This window comes from Pan paniscus, chromosome 1 (genome assembly GCF_029289425.2).
Source record: "Pan paniscus chromosome 1, NHGRI_mPanPan1-v2.0_pri, whole genome shotgun sequence".
Taxonomy (NCBI): domain Eukaryota; kingdom Metazoa; phylum Chordata; class Mammalia; order Primates; family Hominidae; genus Pan; species Pan paniscus.
Window position 1 is genome coordinate 101,619,149 of NC_073249.2, and position 15,621 is coordinate 101,634,769.

General features: G+C 40.9%; 1 non-coding gene and 1 pseudogene across 1 annotated transcript; one reads left to right on the plus strand and one right to left on the minus strand.

The window, feature by feature from the left end:
- Positions 1 to 15,621, minus strand: part of LOC117978246 (neuroblastoma breakpoint family member 15-like) — a 512,107-nt pseudogene that overhangs the window by 460,948 nt on the left and 35,538 nt on the right.
- LOC117978378 (U1 spliceosomal RNA) lies at positions 15,120 to 15,283 on the plus strand. Its single transcript, XR_004669209.1, has one exon. It is a non-coding gene; the product is annotated as a U1 spliceosomal RNA (small nuclear RNA).

Here is a 15,621-nt window from a genome sequence, read left to right on the forward strand (position 1 = left end):
CAGAGTGAGACTCTGTCTCAAAAAAAAAAAAAAAAAAAAAAAAAAAAAAAAAAAAAAAGAATATAACACCCTTTTCAGGTCAGCTTTTATCACTATTAAGCAGAACACTTTACATCATAATCTGAAGTCTCAGCAGTGAATTACTTAACTAAAATCAGGAGCTACCCTCCGCTAGATATTTGGCTCACATCTGTACAACCAAAAGTGCTGATCAAAATAATCACTCCCAGGACAAAGGCAAAATATACAACAAAGACAAATTCCCTCTTCTATGCACCAGCCAATTTCTTGGCAGTTTAGAACAGCTGTTTTGTCCTTTCTTCCAGCTGACAAAGGTTCAAAAATATCAAGATACAGCCTCAGAAAGCTTCACACGAGGAAGAAATTTTAATGAGAAAAATCTCACGTTCTGTATTCGCTTTTGTTTTCATTTTCATTTTAGCATATAAAATGTCAAAATACTGAGCTGTTGAGTACCGTATCAAACATCTGGCAATTCTGGACAAAAGATGAGCAAAACTCAACAGTCCTTTATCTTTGCAAAGTTCAAGTGGCTTTAGGAGTTAATGCCATAGGGGTAGGGTGCCACGCCTCATGCCTGTAATCCCAGCACTGTCGGAGGCGAGGCAGGCAGATGGCTTGAGCACAGTAGTTCGAGACCAGCCTGGGCAACATGTGAAACCCATCTCTACAAAAAATACAACAAAAATTAGCCAGGCGTGCTGGTGCACATCTGTAGTCCCAGCTACTCAGGAGGCTGAGGTGGGAAAGTGGCTTGAGCCTGGGAGGCAGAGGTCACAGTGACTGGAGACTGTGCCACTGCGCTCCAGCCTGGGTGAAAGAGGCAGACGCTGTCTCAAAAACCAAAACAAAACATTATATCAGTTTGGTAAAAGAACAAGCACATCCAACATTAACCATCACAATTCCTTTCGATCAGAATAATCTTTTATTCAGATAAAAGTATCCCAGTTTTAGGCTATGCGTGTGATATAATAATAACAGACAGAGAGGTACAGAAATACCCAAGCTGGCCCAGGCTCAGAGCTTGTGGTATACAGAAGAGAATTATTGCATCCTTTATTTGCTGGCTTTGGTACATTCTTAGGAGATACAGGGAGAGAAAAAAAAAATCAAAACCAGAAGGGTCTGGTGCTGATGGACCAGATCAATTGGTTCAAACTTTGATTCAACTGTTAAGGTATTCAGGGCTGGAACTAGGATGAGAGGAGCAAGGCACTCACCTGAGGTGCAAAGTTTAAAGCGTGCCAAAATCTCGGTAATCAAGATAAATAATATTTTAATGCAATATTTTAGAAAAATAGTAATGCAAAAAAAATCCACAATGAACAAAATATCAAAACTTTAAATAAAGACAGGATCTGACCCTGCATTTTCATGATTCAGGGAGTGTCTTACTTGCTTCGTCCTACTCCAGGCCCAACTTGTTCATCCCCAGATGATGTGCCAAAAGCCGCATGTTTAGGTGTCTCCTCTGGTGCTCTCTAGTGCTATGTTCTGCTGACCTTGTTGGCAACAGCTCTCTGTCTGTTATGAATGGTTGGACATCAGGTGGCACCTTTAAGATACCACAAGGTAAAAGCAACTCTCTGAGCCAAGGCCAGCTCTTCCAACCTCCTTCCAAACAGTCTTACATCTCAAGGGCAAGTTTCTGTGATGTATAGGACATCAGGGAGAGGGTAGAATGGGGTAGAAAGGGGAGATAATGGGAGAGGGAAAAAAGAACAGGTGACCTCATGAGTTGGCACTAACGTAACTAGAGTGCAATTTTTCAAGAGTCTATCTTTTTTAAGAAAACCTTGAGCCCCAACTCTTATTTGGAGGCACCTGCTCACTCACCTCCAAAACCAAATCCACCTCACCTCTATTCTTCTTTTCACATTGTGTACGGGTAGTTCTGGAAATCAAAGTGGCCATGCTGCTTCCTCCATGCAGCCTGTAGTGAATTCAAGTAGTGTAGGATACTTCAAACTGGAGCTTCTCTACTGTGAATAGCTGCTCATCCCCAAGTACCAAACCTAATTTTGTGACAATGAAAACCATCTGCAGGTGCCCCCTGCTGGTGGTACTCTCCTAGAGACTTGCCTTCACTGATGTATTTTGTTTGGTCAATGGTCCAGAAAGTCACAGTCACAGTCACCAACACTATTCCCTATGCCCTTGCACCTAAGCAGGTTCACTTATTTATGCTACCCGCCAGGCACCTGCAGGTGTGTGGCATTTGCATTTTCCTTCTATGGCTTCCTAGTTCCTCATGGTGGGAACCTGGGGCCCGACTTCTTGCCTCTCAAACTATTAATATGTCTGCCTCACAGGGCCAGGCACTTCTCTAGTCTTGAGTCACCCATGTCATTCTTTTAACCTACCCTCGGGTAGGACACTGGAGCCATAGATGTGAACCTTAGCCTTTAAGGCACGCAAGAAGACACTGAAGTCCCCAGGGCCAGTCACTGCCAGCAATGTCTTCCAGCGGTGGTTGAAGGGATGACTGAGGCAAGCAGAGTCTGAGTTTGTTATTGTTCTGAGGATATAGACAAAAATCTTTAATAAGGCTTACATAGCTTGGCATAGTCTTCAGCCTCAGCTCTGGTTATACTCCCCCTTCCCTTTTGTGCTTAGTTTGTACTAGTCTTGTTCCAGAAGAAGAAAGAGAGAACTAATTCTGCTGCTCCTCTGGTGTCCAGCTCAGGTAATGGATGCAGACTGTAATAGGCAGTCTCTAAGTTGGTCCCCAGTGATCCCTGGTCATCAAACCCTTGTGTAATTCCCTCGCCTTGAGTCTGGGATGGATCTAGTACTCATTTGTAATGAATACAGTAGGGCAGCAGTGATGGAATGTTGCTTCCGAGATTAGATTATTTTTTAAAAAGCAAAAACAACTGTGGCTTCCATTTTGAGTATGCATGCTCTCTTTTAGATCAGTTGTGCTGGGGGAACTAAGCTACCGTGTTATAAGCAGACCTATTGTGTGGACAGGAACTAAAGCCTGCCAAATACCGTGTGCATGAGTCTGAAAACGGACCTTTCAGCCCCTGTCGAGTCTTGAGATGACAGCAGCCCCAGCTGAGTGCTTGACTGCAACCTCATGAGAGAACTTGAGGCAATTCTAACCAGCTAAGCTGCTCCCAGATTTCTGACCCTCCAAAACTGTGAGTACTAAATACTTGCAGTTTTCAGCCACTGAGGTGATTTGCTATGCAGCAATAGTAATAGTAACAAACACACAGACTTCTGAACCTTTCCCCAATCCAAGGTCATTCTGTGGAGTTAGAGACCCAGCTCTCCCATTCACAAAGAAGCTATTATTCTCTCTACAGTAAAGAAAGACAAAGAAGTCAGAGCAGTTTTTTAACGCTGCACATCAGGAAACTAGATGTATGCTGAAAATTTGGGAGTGATAAGTAGGACCTTTCCCAGTCTGTAGAATATACCACCAAAGCATGCTCACTCGAGAATGTGCTTTTGATTACTACCAAGCACACTTTTTTTTTCTTTTTGAAGATATGTGCAAACAATGAAAACCCTTCTTGCTGAAATTACAATACAGCCGTACATTTTGGTTGAAATGTTTATTTGGAGATTTCAAAGTCAAGGTTGATATAGCCAAAAGATAATACAGATTAGACTATCATGGAAACAAAAAGAATCTAAAATTTAATATTGTTTGTACACTAGGGTCACTGCTCATGTTATTTCCTTCATTGCATCCACTTTCTCAGAGCTGGTGTTGTAGGGTTAGATGTGAGTGTGAATGAGCATGCGTACAGTGGACAAAATCCCCCCATTCTGTAAATGCATGTGCCTATTATTCCGGTCAGTGAACCCAGCCTGCTTTAAGTCTTTGTTATTTGAATAGTGTCCCAGATTCTCCTTTGAAATGTGCGGTTCACCTATTTTTATTAACCTTAATATGGAGCTTTCTGATGCTTTTTTGATAGATTCTTGGTCGTGCCCAGGTACACTTCCTTTCGTTTTAAACAGGTCATATATTTCTCTGTGCTGGCCTTCAGGTGGTGTGCCATATAAATTAGAAAGCAAATTTTCACAAGGTCAAATTTTAATCATGCAGCTTAGTATTTTTAAACAGATGACATTTTCATACTTGGTATGCTAACTTGAAGACCAGACCATTTTTGCCCAAGTTCTACCAAAGGTTTTCGTTTTATAGTCTTCATTTGTTTTGTTTTGGTTTACTTTTTAACAAAAAGCAAACCTAGGCAAAAATCTTAAAAACATACAAGATGCACAAAAACAATTACTCTAATACACATGAAACAGAAAATCAACACCTGCCAATTAAACACAACTTCTACCATTTCATAACTGTGTGATCTTGTCAAATTACTTAACCTCTCTATAAAATGGGATCACGATAGCATCTTTCTCACAGAATTATAGTGAGAATTAAATAATATTATTCTTATGAAATGTTTAAGATAGGGCCTAGCATTTATCATTTACTCGATAAATATTAATCATGTAATTATATATGTAATTATGGTGATAATGATAATGTTGCTGCCATGAGATGTCAGGTTTCACAATATAAAATCATTACAGAATTCTGTTTGGAACTCCTGTGAGACCTAGTATGAATCACCTATAGTTATGAGGCTGCTCTAGCAAATAAATCTAAGAGAACAGGCAACTTCATGAAGAGGTTAAAGTGTCCTAGGGCAGTGGTCTCCAACCTTTTTGGTACCAGGAACCATTTTCAAGGAAGACAACTTTTCCATGGACAGGGTGGGGGATGGATTTGGAATGATCATTAGGTATTAGATCCTCATAAGAAGGAGGCAACCTAGATCCCTCATATGCCCAGTTCACAATAGGGTTCCCGTTCCTATGAGAATTGAATGCAGCTGCTGGTCTGCTGATCGACAGGAGGTGGAGCTCAGGGTAATGCTCGCTGGCCTGCCACTCACCTCCTGCTATGCAGCTGGGGTCCTAACAGGCCAGGACCAGTACCAGTCCATGCTCTGGGGGCTGGGGACCCCTGTTCTAGGGAAATACCATCACCATGTCTGCTACCCCTCCCACCGTGGGCGCTACCACCATTTGGTCACCATATGCAACCCTGTGTGAAGATATTCTTAATACTATCCAGGGTCCTTTTCATTTGAGTGACCTCTATCTCTTTGTCCCACCATCTAACTCCCACCCTCATAATGAGTGACCTCAGCTCACTGCAAACTCCACCTCTCGGGTTCAAGCTGTCCTCCTACCTCAGCCTCCTGAGTAGCTATATTCAGGTGCCCGCCACCACGCATGGCTAATTTTTCTATTTTCAGTAGACACAGGGTTTCACCATGTTGGCCACGCTGGTCTCAAACTCCGGACCTCAAGTGATCTGCCTGCCTCAGCCTCCTAAAGTGTTGGGGTTACAGACATGAGCCACTGTGCCCAGCCCTCCTTTCCCTTTAAGCATACCTAAAAGCCTCTCTACAAAGCGCCAATCAGAATTTGAGTCATCTGGAAGAAATATCAAAAGAGCTCCAGTAATAACGGTAGCAGACACTGTTGATACTATTGATACCACAGGAAATTGACTCATGGATATAGGCCTCCAAGAATAGGCTGACCTTGTCTCCACAAACAATATTCCAACTATACGAAGTAAATGAGTCAGGATTTCCAAGACATTCACAATGTAGAAGCGGATGAATTCATGAAAGTAGACTGCTTAACTCAAGACCAGCACGACAAGAGGTTGTTATTTAGGATTAAAGGGCCTCAGTAAGGCAATTTAATTGAAGTTAGTTTAATTTTCTACTTTAATGAACATGAGAGAAACCCATTTTCTTCTTAATCTACCTTTAATCTCCAATTAAATTTACAAATTATTAAATTTGTAAAAACTAAATAAAACACTCTGAATCCTTAGTGTTGAGGGAAAAAATACCTTGCAGAAATTCTTAATATAAAAACAAAGCTAATAAGTTGCCAAGAAAAACATACAAATAATTATTTTGTAAAGAATTGTGACATACAATATTTGGTTTTGTCTATTAACATACCCTTAATTAGCAATATTGGTTAAATCTTGCACAAAGTTTCTTTAATAAAAACATTTACCTTTTGTGACTATGTAGTTATTTGTATTGGTTCAATAAGAATTTGTCCTCCTTCTACCTGAATATATTACTAATTAGAAATTTTTATTTATTTATTTTTTTTTTGAGATGGACTCTTGCTCTGTTGCCCAGGCTGGAGTGCAATGGCGTGATCTCAACTCACTGCAACCTCTCAATCTTGGGCTCAAGCACTTCTCCCACCTCAGCCTCCCAGGTAGCTGGGATTACAGGCACCCACCATCATGCTAGGCTAATATTTGTATTTTTATAGAGACGGGGTTTCACCATGTTGGCCAGGCTGGTCTTAAACTCCTGACCTCAGGTGATCTGCCGGCCTCAGCCTTTCAAAATGCTGGGATTAGAGGCATGAGCCACCTTGCCCAGCCAGGAAGAATCAATTTTTTAATAAAAAATTTATAGCTGTGCTACAAATTCAATTTAATTAGACAAGACAAATCCAGTAATAAGAATAATTTCTATGTTTTTCACGCAGAAGCGATGCCTATAATATCCTTCTAGGAAACCAATCTGGTGCTTGCTCTATGGACTATGCAATCTCAGGCTTGGAGGTAAGAAAGAATGTCCTTTCTTGGCAGAGCAGGGACACCGAAACATTGGATATCTTTTATTAAAAAGGATACATTTGCATTATAAATACTGCAGATGAAATCAGGTAGAGGTGAACGGACTGGTTTGGTCTGCTCTAAACTGAGCTGTTAAACATGTAAAAGTAAATTTAAACCACAAGGGCTTTATAAATCTATAGATAGACGTAAACTTGTGAGCCTTAGTTTATTGTTTCATCAAAAAAATACTAGGAGGTCATTAAATATTAATCAACACTTCTTAGATCTGTGCAAATAAAATGGATCAAATTAAAATGTAAAATCAATAGTACTGATTAGGAACATTGTTCAGCAAATGTAGGTAGACAAACATGTCCTGTAGAGAAGGAAACATGACCGCAAGATGAAGTGTAAAAACCAAAGTGACATCTGGGCCTGACACCATTGTCAGCCCGTTCATCATGTTCCACTGCTGAAGAAACAGAGAAAAAAAAACTCTGCACTCTGACATAAAGAAACAATAAAAGGGTCTCTCTGTCTACCTGCAGTCCTCCAAATGAATAAAACCTTGAGCATTTCCTGAGAGTTGCTAACTCCTTAATGAAAATCACTTTATCCTTGACTTTACAATGCTGTTTATTGTCGGAAGATATGTCATGAACTTTCTGAATACAATAACCATGATAAAATTGCTGTTTTCTGCCATGAAGAGATTAATATAAACCCTATAGTCTTCATAATATTGTTTGTTTTAAAAAGTTCTATTTTTTAAATTTTTTGGGCAGTTCTTTTGAAGACTGACTTCCTCACATTTCTTTGCAAGTAAATGCCTCCTTCTGCTTATTTTTCCAACATGCGTTTGTTTCTGAGCCTTTCTTTCATGCTCTATACACACAAATCAGCAGGAGATAGTACCTGCAGCTGTATTTGGAGTTTACTGCCTCAATGTTCGCTTTCAATGAAAGAGCGTATTTCTTAACAGAAGACCAGAAATTCATGCTGAACCAATAAATTGTCCTCTATAGTTTTCATCTGCAAGGAGGATTTAAATATTTCTAGCTCAGTAGTTCAGCCCTGAAGATTATTTCACCCCCACTGCTAATCCCGACCTAATCTGTTTTTGTGTTGTTAATGCTCCTATATACTAGCCAGGTCAGTAATTCTGTAACAGGCTTAATTTCTTAATATTTTAGGCCATGTGTTAATTTTACTATTAGCCATTTTTCCTCAATAGTTTTAAATTGCATCCCTGCTTACTCTCCCTTTTACTGGACGGGCTTCCTCTGTTTACTAATACAATTCCCCAAATTGATTCATCCACTTGTTGAAATACCTAATACCTAATTTTAGGCCCTGCACTGACAGCTTGCCTAGGCTTATACTTGTTGTGTTTGGTGTTGCAGTCTTCAGATTCTAAAAACACCATCTAGACCTTACATTACCTCCAGCCAGGGCTATTCCCCCAGAGCCTGCCTTAAGAAGCAGATTTCTTTTCAAGTTTCATCTTCTTCCCATTTATTTCATTTCATGACAGTTAGAGAAGCTGTATACTAACGTGACAAATGGTAAGTTAGCAGAGAAAAACGTTATTTCAGGATAAGTTCAGGGAAAGCTTTTTGGAGGAAAGTCAGCTCACATTAGTCCTGATGATGGATAGTGTATAGAGACTACAGATGATGGAACGATGAGGTGGAAACTCGAGTGGCTACATACGGACATTCCACATAGAAGCAGTGTGAGCAAAACCACCAAGACAGGAAATGAGATGGAATTGATAAGGCAATGCAAATAATTCAGGTTATTTAGATCATCAGTGTTGGGGGAAGCTGGGTTTATGGGAATCAATGGTTAATCAGAATGTGAACACCATTGGTTTGGTAATTCATGGAAGAGGTTATCATTCAACAGGGGGAGTGGCTTCTCGATTATAAACATGTCTGAAGGTCACTGAACATCAAGGCTATCCTTCAGTTAAAATCTTACTAAAATTATACTGACCTCTGATGACCTTCAGAGAGCTCCAGCTAGATGGATTGATGATAAGAGAAATTCGAGAAGGCAATGGGGCAAATCTTTGTGCAAATCTCTGTTATGTCATATATCTAAGGCTTCTGCTGGATCCAGTGATTTGTTTGTTCTGACTGTAGTACAAATCTATTGGAACAATACATCTAGTTATAATAAATGACAGAGGGCATTGAAGCAGATGCAAGAAGCAAAATATACAGGTGTAAAGACAAACTATATTAGGCCTCCCATCAAGCTTCTCTAATATTTTCACAGCACAGCCCTGCCTGACTTCTCTCTATCTGGGTAGGCCCCTTCTGTTTGCTAAACCAGTTCTCTGATGTTGACTACCTGATTCTCTAGTCCTCAAGTTGACTCATCCTGTTTATTGAGAGTGACATTTTTAGACTACTACTAATATTTATATGTAAGAAAGAAACTGTGTTTTTATATAAATATATAATCTTTTCAAATAAAAGATTATAATCAAGGAACTGTAAATAATAGAAAAATTACATAACATCTCCCTATTTGGGGACTGGTTAAATGCAATAATATAGAAGTCTGAAAAAATAATGACTGTATTACAAAAGAATATAAAAATAATTGAAGACTAGGAATTATGTCTACCAACTAATTCAGTCATTTGGCTGTTTATTCTCATTTGAACAGTAGTGGATTAAAAAAAAAAAAACAAAAAGACTTTCGACTTCCATCACAGGGAGAAAAGGATCAAGTACACATTAGAGAAAGCTGATGGCAATGATTTCTAGTTTCAGTTTCTATTTTCTGTCAATTAACCATCATTTTGGTAAACAGCCTTTTTAAATGTCTTTTCTTTTAATTTTTAAAGTTTTACTTTAAAGACAGGGTCTCACTATGTTGCGAAGGCATTGGCCTCAAACTCATGGACTCAAGTGATCTTCCTGCCATAGCCTCCCTAGGTGCACATCACCATACCCAGCTATTAATGTCTTTATAAAAGCATTTTTAACCCTACTGGTCTAGCTATTGCATCAAATAAATAGCTAATTCCATTGAGGAAGGATTAGGGACTCACGAGTGAAAATAAATGTTTTATTTGGATAATGGCTACAAAATCTCAACAGTCAAAATAAATCAGAGATTAAAGCCATGATGATGACTTAAAAGATAAAGTTAGGTAGAAATGTGAACTAAGGGAAATGACTCAACACATTCAGCAACACAAAACTGTGGCCTAAATTCACTCTGACAGTTGTTATGCTATCTCCTGCTGCCCGAGTAAAGTAAGTTATGAACAAGACACATGAAGGGGATCAGGCAGACATATGGTCAAATGCTTTCTGTGCAATATGTCTGTCTCCATATTATCTTCTCTGTCTCATTGCACTTTGGACATTTTTATTCTTCCTGCAGATCTATTTTTATGAAGCAATGTGATTTAAATGAAAAGAGCACTGAATTCTCAGCCAGATATTTGAGTTCTAGTTGAAGATTTATCACCTAGTGGTTATGAGATTTGAGGCAAATTGCTTAATCTCTCTCTTTCTTTACCAGTTCGTTTGTAAGTTTTCTTGCCTCCCTACAGGACTGTATTGGGGATCAATCAATGTTGAGTTGAAGGCAACATGGTTTAAGTTGGCTTAATGGAGAAGTGGTAAATCACTTAAACGGGTAGAACAACACAGTGTAGAGGATGTTGGGCTGCATGAGGAAGTGTGGAAAAAAAGCATGCCATGAAAATATCATCACAATCTCACATTTCTTCATTTATTTGCACACTCTGAACACCTGCATGTGATAAGGACTGTGCAAGGTTCTCAGGATACCCAGGTAAAAATCACCACTTCTGCCAGTCTTGACTTTGCAAGCTTGAGGAGCAGACCTGGAGAAATTTGGCTATTACCACACCAAAGTTGTTCCTCACATTCCCTTTGACATATGGTCTCAGGAAAAAATGAAAAGAGTAAAAAAAAAAAAAAAGTCCTTCATTTTTGAAAGGAAAAGTCATAATTAATTTCTAGAAGGAGAAAGAAAAAAGAGATAACAGTGTGTGAAAAGGCTTAGAAAATGCTAGAGCACTACAGAAAGATAACGTGAGATTATGTCTAAGAGTAGCTTGGTTATTTTGCTTTTGTTGACAAAGTATACCTCCTTCATTTTCATAGTTGTCATAATTCTTTCCATGATTTTCTTAGTGGGTTTGTTTAGGAGAAACTATATTCTTTCTTTATTCATCTAACTCTCCTTAACTCTTTTTAAAAGATGCTTCTTAGGATAACATTTTAAAAGGATATACATTACGCACATTTTTAATGCTTCTATACAGGACTGAAGGCCAATATTACCATGATAATAAGGCATGTAACAAAAATTTGTTCTGCAGAGAGTGAGAAAGCGTGAGGGAAAACACAGTGCAGGATTCTATGCTGTTGCCCAAGAACCCAGACAGGCAAGTGAAATAATAGAGCAGACATTTCCTGAGGCTGTGGTCGATATGATTAGGAGATAGTGGGTAAAAATGGCCTTTAAACTATATACACATGAGAAGATAGATGTGAAAGCCCATTGCAAAGGCAATAAAATTATGCAAATATAAAATATCACTATTAAAATGTATGATGAATTGACCATGAAAACGGTTCCAGTGCTGGGCCAGAAATCAGGAAACATGGGCTTTTGGTTTCTCACCATTAAAATGAAGAAGTTGGATTTATACCCAAGGGTACCTTGTGGGCTGTATGGCTTCTAAGTAACTGGTCATAACAAAAGGGACACAATCAGGTCAGTTTCAAACCAAGAATAAAATGGGAAATTAAAGAACTGAATTGGCTACTTTCTGCTGAAATGATTGTTAAAAATAAAGTTTAAAAAAAGCCCCAAGGACTATGCAGTGCAGTGAGCAGAGGCTCCCGATATTAAAAAGAAAACAAGGAAAATGGATTCCTGGTGATAGAAGTGGTGTGGGGGAAGACAAATAGTGTGGCTGCAAATGGAACAATATGCAAAAGAAAAGTAGCTAAATATAGCTCTTTTTTGGGAAAGAGATTGTGTCTAAGTCCATCAGTGGAAAGGCAACTTAATTGTTGTATAAGTCTGCTCAGGTTGCCATAACAAGATACCATACACCAAGTGGCTTAAACTATAGAAATGTATTTCTCACACTTCTGGAAGTTGGGAAGTCCAAGATAAAGGTGGTAGCAAAGCGGATTTCTTTCTAAGGTCTCTTCCTATGGCCTGTAAGTGGCTGTAGATTCACTGTGTGCCCATGTGACCATTTCTTCGTGCACCAGGGGGAAGGCGGACAAGCAAGCTTTCTAGTGTCTCTCTTCTTGTAATGGCATTAATCTCAGCATGAGGACACCACTCTCATAACCTCTTTTAATCCTGATTACCTCTCAAAGGCCCCAGCTGCATAAATCATCACAGTGGGTGTTAGGGCTTCAACATTTAAGTGCAGGAGTTGGTGTTCACATTTCAGTCAATTGAGGTGGCAATTGAAATGAGAAAGGAAAACCATAGTTACTAGAGAGAACTGTTGTCTTGGGGAGGATCACTGGACATGACTACTGTCCTGTCCAGGTTGTTATGGCAACCTGAACAGACTTATACAACAATCCAGTCCTAGAGGCAATACAACTTCTCTGCTGATTCCAGATTCTGAGCGCCTCTCAGTCCTTGGTTGGGTTGTTTTGATCCTGTCCATATTATATTTATAAATATTCTCTTCATAAAAATCTCTTTAGCCCGGGCGCGGTGGCTCACGCCTGTAATCCCAGCACTTTGGGAGGTCAAGAGATTGAGACCATCCTGGCCAACGTGGTGAAACCCACTCTCTACTAAAAATACAAAAAATTAGCTGGGTGTGGTAGCGGGCGCCTGTAGTCCCAGCTACTCGGGAGGCTGAGGCAGGAGAATGGCATGAACCCAGGAGGCGGAGCTTGCAGTGAGCCGAGATGGCACCACTGCACTCCAGCCTGGGCGGCAGAGCGAGACTCCATCTCAAAAAAAAAAAAAAAAAACACAACTCTCTTTAAATCACACATCCGAGTGTGCCCCTTGTTTCCCACCAGAGCCAAGACTGAATTGAGATGATTTCTTAAGGTCAGGTTGATGTCCTAATCCAGTTGTGCTGCTATAACAAAATACCACAGAGTGAGTAACTTATAAACAACAAAAATTTATTGCTCACAGTTATGGAGGATGGTCAGTCCAAGATCAAGTTGCCAGCAGGTTCAGTGTCTAGTGAAGGCCCATTCCTCTGTCATCCAGGCTGAAGTGCAGTGTTGCAAGCTTGGGTCACTGCAACCTTCACCTCCCAGGCTCAAGTAATCCTCCCACCTCAGCCTCCTGAGTAGCTGGGACCACAGGTGCTCACCACCATGCCTGGCTAATTTTTTTTTTTTTTGTAGAGATGGGGTTTCACCATGTTTCCCAGGCTGGTCTCAAACTCCTGGACTCAGGCAATCTGCCAGCCTCCTGAGGGAGTGCTGGGATTACAGGCATGAGCCACTGTGCCCACCCCCAAAATTCTACTCATATATGTGCATAATTACATAGTTACCAGCCGTTATTTTCTGATACTTTGATTGGCAATTGGTGGAAAGAGTTTATCTAAAGACCTGGAATCCATAGACGGGAGTCTCTGTGTTAAGGGGTTGTTCTTGTTATGCAGATGAAGCCTCCAGGTAGCAGGCTTCAGAGAGAATTGATTGTAAATGTTTCTTATCAGACTTAAAAAGGTGCCTAGATTAGGGAAAAGGCCTGGAAAGGGATTCCCTATAGCATGTAGACTTTCCCCACAAGAGACAACTTTGTAGGGACATTTCAAAATATGATAAAAAATGTATTTTAGGGTAAAATATTTTTATTTCTTTCAGGGCCTGCTATCTGTCATGTAATGCTACACTAGAGTCAGCCTGGAGTTTGGTGTCTTATTGCTACAAAAAGTCTTAAGATCGCTGTTGTAATGTCAGTTGGGCCTGGTCGGATGTGCTGGTCAGTTGTGCCTGAATTCCAAAGGAAGGAGGGTATAATGAGGCATATCTGACCCCTACTTCCCGTCATGGTCTGAACCAGTTTTTCAGGTTAACTTTGGAATGACCCTGGCTGAGAGGAGGGGTGCATTCAAATAGTTGAGGGACTTGGAATTTTATTTGTGGTTTACACTATAGAAAGTATTTTTCCAGTATTACCTGGACAATGTGTCTCCCTGTCAGTATCCAGGGAATGGCACCTGGATCAAGCATTTAGTGTTCAGTTGCTACACTCTCACCTAATCCCTCATTTTCAATATTTTGCCATGTTTTCCAGTGACCCAACTGGCCACCATGTCACAGACTTTATGGTCTCCAAGGGAGACCCCTCCATTTCATGTTTTGTGATTTGAGCAACAGACTGGAATCTACTTGAAATTTGCAAATGGTCTTTGACTTGGGCTTTCCAATTTTGCTCTACTTCACAGTGTTTTCTGGGTTATATACAAGGGAGATGATCCAGTCATTTGTTAAGCGCCTCAAATAAGACATGCCCTAGATGTTTTTTTGTTTGTTTGTTTTGTCAAATTGGGATTATTTTTGTGTCTTTGGAGAATATAAAATACTAATATGAGGTAAGCACTAAGGTTCTGAGATGGCCGTGGAAGAGATGACAAAGTCCATCACCATGCCTGAGAGTGTCCAATCGTCTCTGCGGGGGCCACATATTTTTGTATTACACTGTATTTGAAATAACAACAACAACAAAAAACCCTTCAAGATTCATAAAATTGGACAACTGTCTTTGTAACACTTCTAGTGGTAAAACCAGTAAGGATGGCTAGTTTGCAACCCATCTGAGCAGCCTCTCTGGTTTCATAGATATGTTTTCTCTCTGACATTGAACGGCTTTCAACTTTAAGCGGAATGCTACATCACAAAGATAAACAGGTTTGAAAGGAACCGGTTTTCCTTGTAATCCTAAACGTTCAAGTCTGCGCATTAAAAGACATTATCTGAAGAAGGGTGCACAAGCTTCCTGTTGGCTGCCAGAAGGGTTCTCTGCAGGACACAGATCAAGTACCACAGTCTTAGGGGGAGACCAGACGCGGGGTCTCTGCGCACCTCCCCAAAGGACAATGGCAGGAGGAAAAGGAGAAAGAGACAGACGTCACTTCCTCCGCCAGCTCCGGCAGCGGGTTGATCGGCTGAGTCGGCCGAGGGTGGGGCGGAAAAGCAGACGGGGACTGGGAAAGGCGCTGTCGGTGACATCACGGATAGGGCGATTTCTATGTAGATGAGGCAGAGCAGGGGCTGCTGCTTCGCCACGAAGGAGTTCCTGTGCCGTGGGAGCGGGTTCTGGACCGCTGGTCGGACCTGAGAGTCCCAGCTGTGTGTCAGGGCTTGGGGGGGTGGGGGGTGCGCGGGGAAGTGACCGTGCGTGGAAAGGGTGAAGCGTGTGAGTCTGTGGCGGGGCGGAGGTGCAAGAGCTCATACTTACCTGGCAGGGGAGATACCGCGATCACGAAGGTGTTTTTCCCAGGGCGAGGCTTATCCATAGTACTCCGTATGTGCTGACCCCTGCGATTTCCCCAAATGTGGGAAACTCGACTGCATAATTTGTGGTAGTGGGGGACTACGTTCGCGCTTTCCCCTGGTGCTTTTGTGGTGTGAATAGTAGGTGAGCCTTAAGTGTTTTTGTAATTCAGGGTGCGGACTCGTGTCTTGTGGCTGTGTTCTGTCCGGTCAGTTGTTTCCGTTCGCAACGGTTAGTTTTCGTTTGTGAGGTCATGTTTGGGGACAGCTTAGAACTATCCACTTCCTCTCTTGGGGGGCGAATTTCAGTCTCTGTTGGTTGGGGTGGTCTCCCAGGTTAGCCGCCGCGGTACTTGCTAGGTGGAGCTCAGGGATCAAGCATCGGGAGCTTTCTGGTTTGTTCAGTGCTCCCAGGGCTTCTAACATCTCTTAAAAACTCTGGTGTTTTCTGTCATCCTC